The sequence below is a fragment of the Anabrus simplex genome, chromosome 3, assembly GCF_040414725.1.
Source record: "Anabrus simplex isolate iqAnaSimp1 chromosome 3, ASM4041472v1, whole genome shotgun sequence".
NCBI classification, from domain to species: domain Eukaryota; kingdom Metazoa; phylum Arthropoda; class Insecta; order Orthoptera; family Tettigoniidae; genus Anabrus; species Anabrus simplex.
The window spans coordinates 281,721,639-281,737,035 of NC_090267.1; positions in this window are offsets into that span (position 1 = coordinate 281,721,639).

The following is a 15,397-nucleotide window of genomic DNA, read 5'->3' on the forward strand; positions in this document are numbered from 1 at the left end:
GAATTAACTAATGAAAGTTAAGATCTCCGACCCGACCGGAAATCGAACCCGGAACCGCCGAGACCCCCTGGACCTCTTGGACCAAAGGCCAGCATGCTAACAATTTATGCATGCAGCCGGACGACATAAAATGAAAGTAGGTATAGTGCCCGCTGCTAGTTTAAAGAAACTGTCAGTTGGTAATACTGGGGCTTAGTTCCATTATACGGCCAGAAGGCGGCATTTACTTGAATAAGGAATTTTATTTGGAGATATTTAAGATCAAGGAAGTTAATTCACTTATTTAGTTTCAACAGTTGGAGGTTCATTTGGAAAAAAGGCGTATTCCAATTTTTAGTAAGACTTCATCTATTCGCTTATTTCAATAGATTGCCTACCCGACACTCTTAAACCGAAAAAAGTTATTCATGACGCATCCGATTATTCTGTGCGATATAAATGAATAGTATTTGAAACTCACTCGATTATTTAAACTGATTATTCATTCGATTATTTAAATAATCAGATGGAAGTTATTTGATTATTAAAAGTATTCCATTATCCCATCAAAATAGGGTGGACATTTATCAATTCAAAGAAGAACTGGTCCTGCTCGTGAGTTTTGAGACTTGCCCAGGTAGGTAAACCTGTTCTTACTAATCCTGTTTCTGGAATTCGTAAGTTTTGGGACTCATGAGTTTTGAGATTCGTGAGTTTCGAGAAGGCACGGTTGCGAGGAATGAACTTAACAGTATTTCCCCACCCAATACATGCCGGGAGGCGGGTGAAATAGAAAGTAGAGGCCCTTTATACAGCATGTTTCAAAACTACGGTATTGCCCTCTGAACATTTATCCTACAGAACATATATCTGAACCTGAAATCAGGACTTCCGTACCCGTGTTGGTGTGGAAATAATTCGCTGCCGATTTTATACCATTGTTGGGCACTTTTGAAGAGATGAGAGCTGGAATTCAAATACCGAAACTGAAAAACTGCCACTGGCATTGAAATTTCGCTTTCGTCACAGAACTAGAGTTCTAGTCCTATTGCAATACTGGCTGATCTAGCACCTGGCATGACAACAGTAGCCGAGGAGTCGAATGCCAGGTAATGCAGTGACTTGCAAAAAAACAGTCAGGGTCAGGAAATGACTACATCTGTTTGTGTGTTTGCTATTTGCTCGCCTTCTGTATTGGAAGTTGCAGAATCGGTCAAGGCACAGGACTCGTGTCAATAGATTTAATAGCACAATAATGAAGCCTCTTGTAAGGCAAAATTACAACAATTCTAAGTCTCTCAAAATCTTTAGCATTTGAATATAATAATAATAATAATAATAATAATAATAATAATAATAATAATAATAATAATAATAATAATAAATCATCAACGAGTCACAAGGAACATAGGAACGGTTTTGTGACTCCAAGTACAGATATAGCCTTACTTCGCTTAAGTGGTGGTGGTGATTACTGTTTTAAGAGGTAGTGCAACCAGGCAACCATACTCTATATAGCACTAATCAGAGAGAAAAATTAGAAGGGGTATGACACTTCGAAAAATGAAGATATCGGCCAAAGAAGGACAATGACGTGGAAATGAAAGACTCCCTAGGTCTCCATACGTAATGCCCTCGGGGTCGGAAAAGAACAATAGTTGACCAAGGGAGGTCGGATAGGATAGATGAAAGTGAGGAGCCTGGCACAAGTAAGTGGAAGCAATGCCAGGACTCAGCTGAGGCCCCCTTGGTCGCCAACCCACACTGCCAAGTTCAGCCTGTGCGAGTTTCCCAGTGAAATGCGACTCAGAGAGATGAAATATTCTGGAAATTCTTCTGCCAGGATGATGAAGTGTTGGTGAAACCTGTGTTTAATGCATGTGGACAATTAATACTCAGGTTGTGTTTCGTCCTGTAAAGGCTCCGAGCTCTAGACATTTGAGTAATTTGGTTAGCCTATGTTTAATTTGGATTTGGTCTCACAGCTTCGAAGTCTGTGCACTTAGCATTTCCACTTTCAGATTATCATTATGACCGACGACATTTTTTTAATGCACTCGCTTACGTGCGGCCAGTATCCAGTAATCGGGAGATAGTGGGTTCGAGCCCCACTGTCGGCAGCCCTGAAGATGGTTTTCCGTGGTTTCCCATTTTCACACCAGGCAAATGCCGGGGCTGTACCTTAATTAAGGCCGCGGCCACTTCCTTCCAATTCCTAGGCCTTTCCTATCCCACCGTCGCCGTAAGACATATCTGTGTCGGTGCGACGCAAAGCAAATAGCAAAAAAAAAAAAACCTTATATATTCCATTTATGTAATATATGGTTACAAGTGATAAGCTTTAACAGCTTCATTTCAAGTAATAATAATAATAATAATAATAATAATAATAATAATAATAATATTTAAGTTTATCTTGAATATTCATTGATTGATTTAATATGTGGTTCTTATTCAATATTCATTAGGCTATTTAAATACATTTGCCTCTTCAATTGAACTTCATAAATTGGTCGTAAACGAAAAGGCAAATTCATGTCCAATTATCTACTGTACAGCATCGTCATCATGATCGTTAAGGCACTAAGTCTTCATGGTCTGACACCGTGCTTATCTGGTTCGAGTCCCGTTCGTGGAAAAACATTAACATCAGAATGTTAGCTGGCGGGGTAGGAGAGGTGGTGGTGCACAATGTATGATTGCTGGAATGTGTATCAAAACCTTGGGCTTCATTCCAGACCGCTCGGATGGAGATGTTAAGCTTTGAGCAGACCCGTTGGTGCTATTCGCCAGGAGTAGGCTATGAGCTGACACCCGGTTTCACCCTCTCCCTGCATCATCAACACACGACCAGACGCTCAGGTCACTCACAGGGGTCAACTAGAAAGACCTACTTCAGGCCTCTCTGGAACCACACGACATCATCAACTAAATACCCGCTCTCAGAACAGGTACATATGACCATCGGTGCACACACACACACACATACACACACACCTTCACGGTACATACAGCACGCGCCTGGAATGGAATATTCACGGCAAGCTCGCCATTCAAAAATCAGTATAAGAAATATTTACTTCATAATTAGGGAACTAAAATTATGACTATTATTGCTGTTCAAGTTGTTGTTATAACCATCTTCGTCGTCGTCATCCAAAGTGATAATATAAGTTTTATAATTATTCGTATTTTTGGGACAGATTAGTATGATTCCCTATGTTGGGTATTCAGCCCGAAGGCTGGTTTGATCCTCTGCAGTTCCGCCAACAGCTGTCATAAATAGCCTAGGCGTCACTGAAGAGGCGTACTAGGGAAATGAGGAGTGAGGTAGTTTCCCGTTGCTTTCCTCACCGAGCCAGCCGTTGCTATTGCATATCAGTCTGCCAAGCTCACTGAAATACATGCACCAACCGACCCTATGAGCGATATTTTCACACCATTCAATACAGGGACTGGCTGCATAAGGAATGGTATTACTAGCATCACTCATACCTCAGTCACTTTCATATTGTCAAAGCCAAGGATGAGACTGAGACAGGTCAATGAAAGTAACAAATTTGATATAGCCCATACCAGAAGACATAGTGCACTGTAAACACTACATCTCGCCAGCAAAGGCATATGATTCCCTAGTAACTATAAGTTATGACCACCTCTGTGGTAAAGCGGTTAGTGTGAATAGCTTCCACCCCCGGAGGCCCGACTTCGATACCCGGCACTGCCACGAAATTTGAAAAGTGGTACGAGGGCTGGAACGGGTTCCACCCAGCCTCAGGAGGTCAACTGAGTAGAGGGGGATTCGATTTCCACCTCAGCCATCCTCTAAGTTGTTTTCCGTGGTTTCCTCACTTCTCCTCCAGACAAATGTCGGGATAGTACCTAACGTAAGGCCACGGTCGCTTCCTTGCTATTCCTTCCAATCTTCCCATTCTCCCCCACAAAGCCCCTGTTCAGCATTGCAGGTGAGGCCATCTAGGCGAGGTACTGGTCTTCCTGCCCAGTTTTATCCTCCCGACCCAAAGTCACACGCTCCTAAGACAGAGCCCTTGAGGCTGTAGAGGTAGGATCCCTCGAAGAGTCCGAGGGAAAAACCAACCCCGGAGGGTAAACTGATTAAGAAAGAAGAAAGAAAGAAAGAAAGAAAGAAAGAAAGAAAGAAAGAAAGAAAGAAAGAAGCTATAAGTTATGTTGGTTTCAGCATTGGTTTACTATAAGAGAAGATTTTATAGCTGTAACTACAATAAACAATAAATAAATTAATTAATTAATACTGATTTGTTAAACAATCATTCCAGTTATAAGTATAGCAATCCACAAATTACGACGATGTTTTTCGTTTTTTGGTAAGATAGAAAATATTGTACTTTCAGTACATTTCTTTTCAAGGATTTGGAAATATCCATAACACACATTTGATATACTACTAATTATGTAAATGGACTTCAAATGCATGGAAATACATTTTTTAATGTGAGACAACTGAAAAATTGCCATTTGAATATCTTGCTTGATGTTAACGAATGACTTCAGTTTTCCTCCGGCCTTTGACGCTTGGAACCTTCATGCAGGCAAGGAGAATTCATCGGATTAACATGAAAATTATGACTCTGGTAGCTCTACATATGCCATGAATTCAGAATAACTACAGTATTATGCTTTAGGATTGAAAATTGTGCATGTCAGCGTAAAAAAAAAAGACAATTTACTACCTACATATTACTGTTGTCAACGATCAATATTCATGGATGTCAAAGAAATCTATATTTACAGCTTCGGAAACTAAATTTATCTGTTCTGATTCATTAAAGAAAGCGATAATAGCTTTTCATCTGATACAATCAATGGAACTGTAAGAACAACACCCACCTTCAGGTAACCAATCTTGAGTCATATGCCTCCTCCAGACCTTCGATGGAAGAACGCTCTTCTTCGGGAGTACAAGACAATTTTAGATGACCCTCAACTTCAGAGGAGGGTTTACAAAGACACCGCCTAGTATCTACAGGCCTAGATCACTCCATGTATTGCTCTTAGACTATGTGACAGCATGGTTGGCATATCGAACAGCTTTGCTCAATAGCATCACAGGAAAACGGCGGCACGTAAATTTGTGAAACTCAGAGTTTAAGTTTAAGATAAACTGGGGAAGAAACTAAGCTGTACTCAAGAGGACTGGAGGTTTAGAGGGGGCTCATTTTGGTATTCACAGCATAATGGGAAAACTGTGGCATTGGTGACACTCAGTATTTAAGTTCAAAATAAGTACGCACTGATATACCAACTGAAAACATACGCATCACATGAATACACGACTTCTCTACAACAGCGATAAGCTACCAGGATTCACACAGTAACATGTACCAGAGCTGTTCCCGCCATTGCGCTTCCTCCTTGCGAGTGTATTTATGAAATAGAAAATTTTACGTAGTTATTTTAATAACGTACGGGCAAAAAATACCTCATTCTTTTTTCTTTCTTTCTCACAATTTGTAATACGTCACACCGACACAGATAGGTTTTATGGTGACGATGGGATGGGAAAGGCCTAGGAGTGTGAAGGAAGTGGCCGTAGCCTTAATTAAAGGTACAGCCCCTAGCATTTACCTGGTGTGAAAATGGGAAACCACAGAAAACAGAGGGGTGCCGACATTGGGGTTCAAACCCACTATCTCCTGGATGCAAGCTCACAGCTGCGGGCCCCTAACCGCACGGCAAACTCGCCCGGTTTTCTTTCATAGTAATACAATATAAGTACATTATAATATTCCTTAATCGCGAGGAATTGTGTGTGTCTAACAGGGGGTGTGGTCGCTCCTTGTAAGTCCATAAGAGCAGTACTGTTTCCTTAACGTGGAATGACCTATAGGCATTCACCCATGATCACTGGTAGGGAATTGACTATGACAAACTTCAAACTTGTTAGTTCCTGGAAATAAAGCCGGCAAGAAAATGTGCGCAGATGCTCTCCATAATTGGGATAAATTACAATGTTCAAAATGTGACTGAGGAGCTGACAGGCAGACCATCCGCCACATTATACAGGACTGCAAGACCAGGTCCTATAATGGGGACTTCACCGACTTCCTGACGGCGACGGATGCATGTCATCAAATACGTCACCAATTTAGACTTTTTGACTATTTGCTTTACGTCGCATCGACACAGATAGGTCTTAGTGCGACGATGAGATAGGGAAGGGTAAGGAGTGGGAAGGAAGCAGCCGTGGCCTTAAGTAGGGCACAGCCCCAGCATTTGCATGGTGTGAAAATGGGAAACCATGGCAAACCACCTTCAGGGCTGCCAACAGTGGGGTTTGAACCCACTATCTTCCGGTTGCAAGCTCATAGCTGCACGCCCCTAACCGCACGGCCAACTCGCCCGGCACCAATTTAGATATATTAGTGTAGTATTTATAATATAAAGGAAGCATTGTTAATTTTACATGTCATACGATAAATAAATAAATAAAAATAGCGCACACACATTTCACAAACTGTGTTGTTTCAGAAATACTGCCGCCTTGTACCCCAAAGTTGATAATAAAATCAACAATCATCCCTTTAACTCTCTATGGCAGCTCCCTCTGTGGATGAGTGGTAGAGTGTCGGCCTTTCGGATCCCAAGATAGCGGGTTCAAACCTGGCCGAGGTAGTCGAAGTTTTGAAGGGCGGAAAGGAAAGGTCATTCGACACTCCATATCGTACGATGTCGGTATGTAAAATATCTATTGTGAAACCTTTTGGTCTTTTGCTGACTCAGCCATAGACGCCCAAGAAAGATTCGGTTTAATCTGCCGTCTAGTAGATCTAGAGTAAAAATTGACGAGCAAGCACCCAGCAGTCAGATGGTGCCTGATTAAAATGCTTGCACACGGTAGCTGAGGCTGTATTATTATTATTATTATTATTATTATTATTATTATTATTATTATTATTATTATTATTATTATTACTGTTAACGAGACTATCGCCCAACTAATAACCAAACACGCCAACTGAAGATACGGGTTGTCAACTTAAAATGTGTCTCGACTGTACATTCACGCATTCATCATCATCATCATCATCATCATCATCATCATCATCTGTTTACCCTCCAGGTGCACAGAAGACGGCGGTTTCTTAACAGTTTCGGCTATTTTCCTTACAGACTGTCCCTCTGTTCTTAACTGCACTATTAACTCTCGAATAGGAAGTGGTATTTCCAGTGTGCTGCTCTGCACATATACAACTGAATCTCCTGACTGACTGCTGTTTGGATTTCAAACAAGTAATGAGTAGGATTATAGGAACAAGTGCTATGTGTACGGAGACTTTTTTGACGGTCAAACAGTGCTCTGGGAAGTAGTCCCATGCAGTGAGATAACCTCACCGTTATATACATACATACATACATTATCATTATAGACTGTTATGCCTTTCAGCGTTCAGTCTGCAAGCCTCTGTGAAATTACTAAACGTCGCCACAATCCTCGACTTTCAACTAGTGTTGTGGCCTCATTTAGTTCTATACCTCTTATCTTTAAATCGTTAGAAACCGAGTCTAACCTTCGTCGTCTTGGTCTACCTCTACTTCTCTTACCCTCCATAGCAGAGTCCATTATTCTCCTAGGTAACCTATCCTCCTGCATTCGCCTCACATAACCCAACCACCGAAGCCGGTTTATGCGTACAGCTTCATCCATCGAGTTCATTCCTAAATTAGCCTTTATCTCCTCATTCCGAGTACCATCCTGCCATTGTTCCCACCTGTTTGTACCAGCAATCATTCTTGCTACTTTCATGTCTGTTACTTCTAACTTTTGAATAAGATATCCTGAGTCCATCCAGCTTTCGCTCCCGTAAAGCAAAGTTGGTCTGAAAACAGACCGATATAATGATAATTTCGTCTGGGAGCTGACTTCCTTCTTACAGAATACCGTTGATCGCAACTGCGAGCTCACTGCATTAGCTTTACGACACCTTGATTCAATCTCACTTACTATATTACCATCCTGGGAGAATACACAACCTAAATACTTGAAATTATCGACCTGTTCTAGCTTTGTATCACCAATCTGACATTCAATTCTGTTGAATTTCTTACCTACGGACGTCAATTTAGTCTTCGAGAGGCTAATTTTCATACCATACTCATTGCACCTATTTTCAAGTTCCAAGATATTACACTGCAGGCTTTCGGCACAATCTGCCATTAAGACCAAGTCGTCAGCATAGGCCAGACTGCTTACTACATTTCCACCTAACTGAATCCCTCCTTGCCATTTTATACCTTTCAGCAGATGATCCATGTAAACTACGAGCAGCAAAGGTGAAAGATTACAGCCTTGTCTAACCCCTGTAAGTACCCTGAACCAAGAACTCATTCTACCATCAATTCTCACTGAAGACCAATTATCAACATGAATACCTTTGATTGATTTTAATAATCTACCTTTAATTCCATAGTCCCCCAGTATGGCGAACATCTTTTCCCTCGGTACCCTGTCGTATGCTTTCTCTAGGTCTACGAAACATAAACACAACTGCCTATTCCTCTCATAGCATTTTTCAATTACCTGGCGCATACTGAAAATCTGATCCTGACAGCCTCTCTGTGGTCTGAAACCACACTGGGTTTCATCCAACTTCCTCTCAACGACTGATCGCACCCTCCCTTCCAAGATGCCAGTGAATACTTTGCCTGGTATACTAATCAGTGAGATACCTCGATAGTTGTTGCAATCCTTCCTGTTCCCTTGCTGATAGATAAGTGCAATTACTGCTTTTGTCCAATCTGGAAGTACCTTACCAACACTCCATGCTAATTTTACTAGTCTATGAAGCCATTTCATCCCTGCCTTCGCACTATACTTCACCATTTCAGGTCTAATTTCATCTATTCCTGCTGCTTTATGACAATGGAGTTTATTTACCATCCTTTCCACTTCCTCTAGCATAATTTCACCAACATCATTTTCCTCCTCCCCATGAGTTTGGCTGTTCGCAACACCACCAGGATGATTTCCTTTTACATTGAGAAGATGTTCAAAATATTCCCTCCACCTCTCCAGTGATTCCCTGGGATCTATTATGAGTTCACCTGAATTACTCAAAACACTGTTCATTTCCTTTTTCCCTCCCTTCCTAAGATTCTTTATTACTGTCCAGAAAGGTTTCCCTGCTGCTTGACCTAGCCTTTCCAGGTTGTTACCAAAATCTTCCCATGACTTCTTTTTGGATTCAACAACTATTTGTTTCGCTCTGTTTCTTTCATCTACGTACAAATCCCTGTCTGCTTCGGCCCTTGTTTGGAGCCATTTCTGATAAGCCTTCTTTTTACGCTTACAAGCTGCTCTCACTTCATCATTCCACCAAGATGTTCGCCTTTTCCTATCTTTACACACAGTTGTTCCTAGGCATTCCCTAGCTGTTTCTACTACAGCATCCCTGTAAGCCACCCATTCACTTTCTATATCCTGAAACTCCTTACTGTCTACTGTTTGAAACTTCTCACTAATCATGTCCATGTACTTCTGTCTAATTTCCTCGTCCTGGAGATTTTCTACCCTTATTCGTTTGCAGACAGATTTCACTTTCTCTACCCTAGGCCTAGAGATACTTAGTTCACCACAGATCAGATAGTGGTCCGTATCATCGAAAAATCCGCGGAAAACTCGTACATTCCTAACAGATTTCCTGAATTTGAAGTCTGTTAAGATATAGTCTATTATGGATCTGGTACCCCTAGCCTCCCATGTGTAGCGGTGAATAGCCTTATGCTTGAAGAATGTATTCGTAACAGCTAAACTCATACTAGCACAGAAGTCCAGCAAACGCTTCCCATTCCCATTAGCTTCCATATCTTCCCCACATTTACTAATCACCCTTTCGTATCCTTCAGTTCTATTCCCAACTCTCGCATTGAAATCGCCCATTAGCACTATTCTATCCTTGCTGTTGACCCTGACCACGATGTCACTCAATGCTTCATAAAACTTGTCCACTTCATCCTCATCTGCACCCTCACATGGTGAATACACAGACACAATTCTTGTCCTAATTCCTCCAACTGACAAATCTACCCTCATCATTCGCTCATTAACGTGCCTAACAGAAACTATGTTGCGTGCAATGGTATTCCTGATAAAGAGCCCTACCCCAGACTCTGCCCTTCCCTTTCTAACACCCGTCAAGTACACTTTATAATCTCCTATCTCTTCCTCGTTATCTCCCCTTACCCGAATATCACTTACTCCTAGCACATCCAAATGCATCCTCTTTGCTGACTCAGCCAGTTCTACTTTCTTTCTTCCATAAGCCCCATTAATATTGATAGCTCCCCATCGAATTCCATTTCGTTCGCCAAGTTGTTTCCAAGGAGTCCCTCGCCTGTCAAATGGGAGTGGGACTCCGTTACTCCCATAGGTCCGAGGCTTGCTTAAAGTGTTCTGAGCTCGGTAAATTCATGAAGCAGCATGCTGCCCTACTTGCACATAGTCCAAGTGAGGATCTCTCCTCTAACGGGTTATGGACCACCGGTGAATTGTATAGTCCTAGCCGCCTGAGCACAAGGAGGGCCACGACTCAGAATATGTCTGAGATGCCCACTCCCATTCCATAGCAACTGGTATCCCGACTCTCAGGACCACTTACTAGGCCACTCAGCCGTTGCCCATGGTTCACGAACTAGGACGTGACTACAGTAACCCACAAACATGAACCATCATATGTGAAGATGAATTTCGAATGCTGATAACTTATATTAAAACAACTTCAGATCCATGTAATATGTATTTGCGCAATACCGTATACATTCGAAATCATGGGAGGCCAGTGAACGGAGAGTTATTTTACTCACTGTATGACTCATTCGCCTAAAATGGGAAGGCAAGACACGTCTTCTCGGTATTAAATAACAATCAATACTTTCTGAATATCCACTTAAATAAAGAAATAAATAAATAAAGGTGTAAGGTAATACAAATGGTGATGGTCATCATGCGCTTGTGAACGGTTGGCTGTTGAGAGAGCTCTTGCATTATTGTAGTGAAAAAGTAGTAAAAATCTATTGAAATTATTTAAATTTTGTGTGTGTGCGTTCCATTTAGTGCTATTTGTATATTGGTGTTTAGTGCTTGTTGGTAGAAATTGGGAGTAGTGTTATTTATTTGAATTTTATAACAAATAATTCATTCGGTGTTCAGCAGATTACGTTTCCTAGGTTAAGTAGGCTAGCTAGCTGTACTTTGTTTCGAATTTAGGCTTAGGAATTACTTTAGGTGTTAATATTAACTTCTTTCTTTCTTAATCTGTTTATTGTCCAGGGTTGGCTTTTCCCTCGGACTTAGCGAGGGATCCCACCTCTACCGCCTCAAGGGCAGTGTCCTGGAGCTTCAGACATCGGATCGGGGGATACAACTGGGGAGAATGATCAGTACCTCGCCCAGGCGGCCTCACCTGCTATACTGAACAGGGGCCTTGGTGGGGGATGGGAAGATTGGAAGGGATAGCCAAGGAAGAGGGAAGGAAGCGGCCGTGGCCTTAAGTTAGGTACCATCCCGGCATTTGCCTGGAAGAGAAGTGGGAAACCACGGAAAACCACTTCCAGGATGGCTGAGGTGGGAATCGAACCCACCTCTACTCAGTTGACCTCCCGAGGCTGAGTGGACCCCGTTCCAGCCCTCGTACCACTTTTCAAATTTCGTGGCAGAGCCGGGAATCGAACCCGGGCCTCCGGGGGTGGCAGCTAATCACACTAACCACTACACCACAGAGGCGGACATTAACTTTTAAAACAATATTTTTAAATATCTGTAGGTTCGTTGGTATTATACTTACAAAGGCAGATTATCATAAGGAGTTATAACTCATTGCAATTTCCGCCGCTACTTTTCTGATATTTCGTACAGATATCCGTTCAAACTATCACGAAGGTAATCATTTATTACATTAAATAACACGATAAGCCTGTAAACATCGATTTAAAGAGAAGTTAAAGAGAATTCACGGTAATTTCACTGGATAATTACGGTACTTAACAGTTTCTTGGATTGTTGACGATTGTTGCTACAAGCACATGATAGTAGTGTAAATTTCGATTCTGCAGTAGGTTTTCTCACAAGCATGCCTCAACTCCGGAAGATGATAAATTACTTCTCGAGTTAAGTACTTCGAGTCGATTTATAAGTGAATTAAGAGGATAACAATGATAAAATTTTCCTTGTGTTGTCATGTCCTGTATTGTCTTAGGTCGACGCTAACGAGGGAGCTTGGCGTCGAGCCCAGGGCAAGAAGACACCCTCCTTTGTGTGAGCCCTGCTCAAGAAGGATCAAGACTTAACCGCATTACATGTGTGTGTGTTGTGATGGCATTGCGCGCTGCAGGCCACGGAATAATGATGCAGCTTAAACAAAAGTTGACACTCCACTCTACAGGGACAGACACAGTTTTCTTTAATGGCCGCGACGTTAGCAAGAGGGGCAGGGGGAGAGGGAGTCCCGCGCGCTTTCTGGTTGGCGACGCTCACACAAAGAGAGCCTGCCATTATACCGAGCGAGCCACGACCCCCAAGAGCCCTTCACGGCGCTCCTCGCTAGTTCTCCGTAATTGACGTTCAAAAGTGCACGGGAGAATCGCCTCTTCCACAATCACAGCCAGGGTTTACATTTTTCCTGCATCAAAGGTCACTAAAATTTCGTAAAAATATAGCCTATACAAAACTGTAGTATGAATGTGTATCCAACTCTTGTCCCGTTTCTTTATGAGGTCGGGTATAAAGCGAGATGAATCTTCGTAGCGAGGTTTGCCCTTCCTGACGTCAACGTCATCAGAGGAGTTATGAGATGAAATTTTATATCATTATTATATTGGCGTGTGACCCCCGGAGAGGCATGGCGCAGGTCTTTCGAGTTGACACCATATGGGCGACCTGCGCGTCTGTGAGGACGGGGCCCTACCTAGGATGATTTCTAACACGCGCGCACACACACACACACACACACACACACACACACACACACCCTGCCTCGGAGTCATCGGAATTAACCAATTAAGGTTAAAATCCCCGACCCTTCCAGGAATCGAACCCAGGACCCCCTGGACCAAAGGCCAGCATGCTAACCATTTATCCATGGAGCCGGACATGAGATGAAATGAATGACGTGATATATGATAGTAGGAACGGAGAGAATGAAACGCGGTGCCGGCACATAGCCTACTCAAGTCGAATAGCACCAAATGGTCTTCTCAAGGCTTAACGTCCCCATCCTACGAACGAATCACCACCAACAGCGCCATATGTCCTCTCTTCATATGGACACTTTGAAGAGATTTACAATTGAATCCAGGCTTTTGGCACGCAACCTGGTGGTAAGAAATTCTACACCACCACCTCTCCTATCGTGCCAACCAATATTATAATGGTAAAAATGTTTTCAAGCAACGGGACTCGATCCGGCTAACCATGGTGTCAGACCATGCAGACATGACGCCGTAACGATTTTGGACACCAGGCGGTCTACAAAACTGTAGTATTTCATTTAATTCAAAACTCATTCGACGGTAAAGAATTTCTCGTATTTGAGGACTAATACACATTTTTGGTATGTTGGGAACCTCCGGATTCTCCTCTGCAATATCTCCCAGAGGCCTCATGAACTACCAGTTCAATGAATAAGAATATTCCATAACAAGTAGCTGATTGTCCAGTTGCTTACCTAAATGGCCAGCTTCATGTTGTTGTTTTTTTTTTTTTTTTAGGTTATCAGTCCATAGACTGGTTTTATGCAGTTCTCCATGCCACCCTATCCTGTGCTAACCTTTTCATTTCTTCGTAACTAGTACATCCTACATCTACTCTAATCTCTCTACCATTTTCACACCTTGGTCTGCCCCTACGGTTCTTACCACGTACACTTCCCTTAAAAACCAATTGAACAAGTTCTCAGTGTCCTAAGATGTGCCCTATCATTCTATCCCTTTTTCTGGTCAAATTTCGCCAAATCGATCTCCTCTCACCAATTCGATTCACTCTCTCTTCATCCGTGATTCTTTCTACCCATCTCACTTGCAGCAACCTTCTGTGATACCACATTTCAAAAGCTTCTATTCTCTGAGTTAGTCGTCGTCCATTTCTCACTTCCAAACAATGCCACGCTCCAGACGAAAGTCTTCAAAAACGTCTTTCTAATTCCTACATCAATGCTCGAAGTTAGCGAATTTCTATTTTTTTTTCTTTTTCTTATTGTTATTACTTGTGCTAGTCTGCATTTTATGTCCTCCTTACTTCCACCATCATTAGATATTCTGCTACCCAAGTAACAATATTCATCTACTTCCTTTAAGACTTCACTTCCTAATCTAATACTTCCTGCATCACCTGACTTCCTTCGTCTGCACTCCATTATTTTTATTTTAGATTTGTTTACTTTCATCTTATACTCCTTCTCCGAGACTGTGCCCATAGCATTTAGCAATTTTTCCTGTTCTTCTGAAGGCTTAGATAAAATAATTTCATCGGCAAATCTCAGAGTTTCGATTTCTTCTCCTTGGATTGTGATTCCTTTCCTAAATTCCTTTTTGATTTCCTTTGATTTCTCCTAGGGCAGTCAGTAATTCCAAGGGTGTCTCATCAATTCCAGATGGCTTGTTCCTATTTAGGTCTCTCAAAGCTCTATTGAATTCTCACCTCAAAATTGGGTCTCCCATGTCATCAACATCAACAGCCTCTGCTTGTTCCACAACCTTCTCATAAAATTATTTCCCACGATAGGCCTACAGTTGCTGAATACGCTCCTGTCATTTTTCTGCTTTGTCCTCATTCCCTAGGAGTGGTTTTCTTTCTGAGCTCTTAATATTCATACACTTCGTTTTCCTTCCTCCAAAGGTTTCCTTAATTTTCCTGTATGTTGCATCTAACTTTCCTACAACCATACAACCTTCAACATCCTTCCACTTCTCTTTCAGCCATTCGTCCATAACTGAAATGAAATGAAATGAAATGAAATGAAATGGCGTATGGCTTTTAGTACCGGGAGTGTCCGAGGGCAAGTTAGGGTCGCTAGATGCAGGTCTTTTGATTTGACGCCCGTAGGCGATCTGCGCGTCGTGATGAGGATGAAATGATGATGAAGATGACATACACCCAGCCGCCGTGCTAGCGGAATTAACCAGTTATGATTAAAATTCCCGAGCACGCCGGGAATCGAACCCAGGACCCCTGTGGCCAAATGCCAGCACGCTAACCATTTATCCATGGGGCCGGACTCTTCCTTAGCTGTTTTTCATTTTCTATCTACATTATTTAACCGCCTGTATTCTTTTCTGCCTTCCTCATTTCTTGCCTTCGTGTACATTCGTCGTTCATCAATCAGGTCTAATATCTCCCCAGTTATCAACGAAGTGTAGGTGGCAAGAACGGTAGGGGTAGACCAAG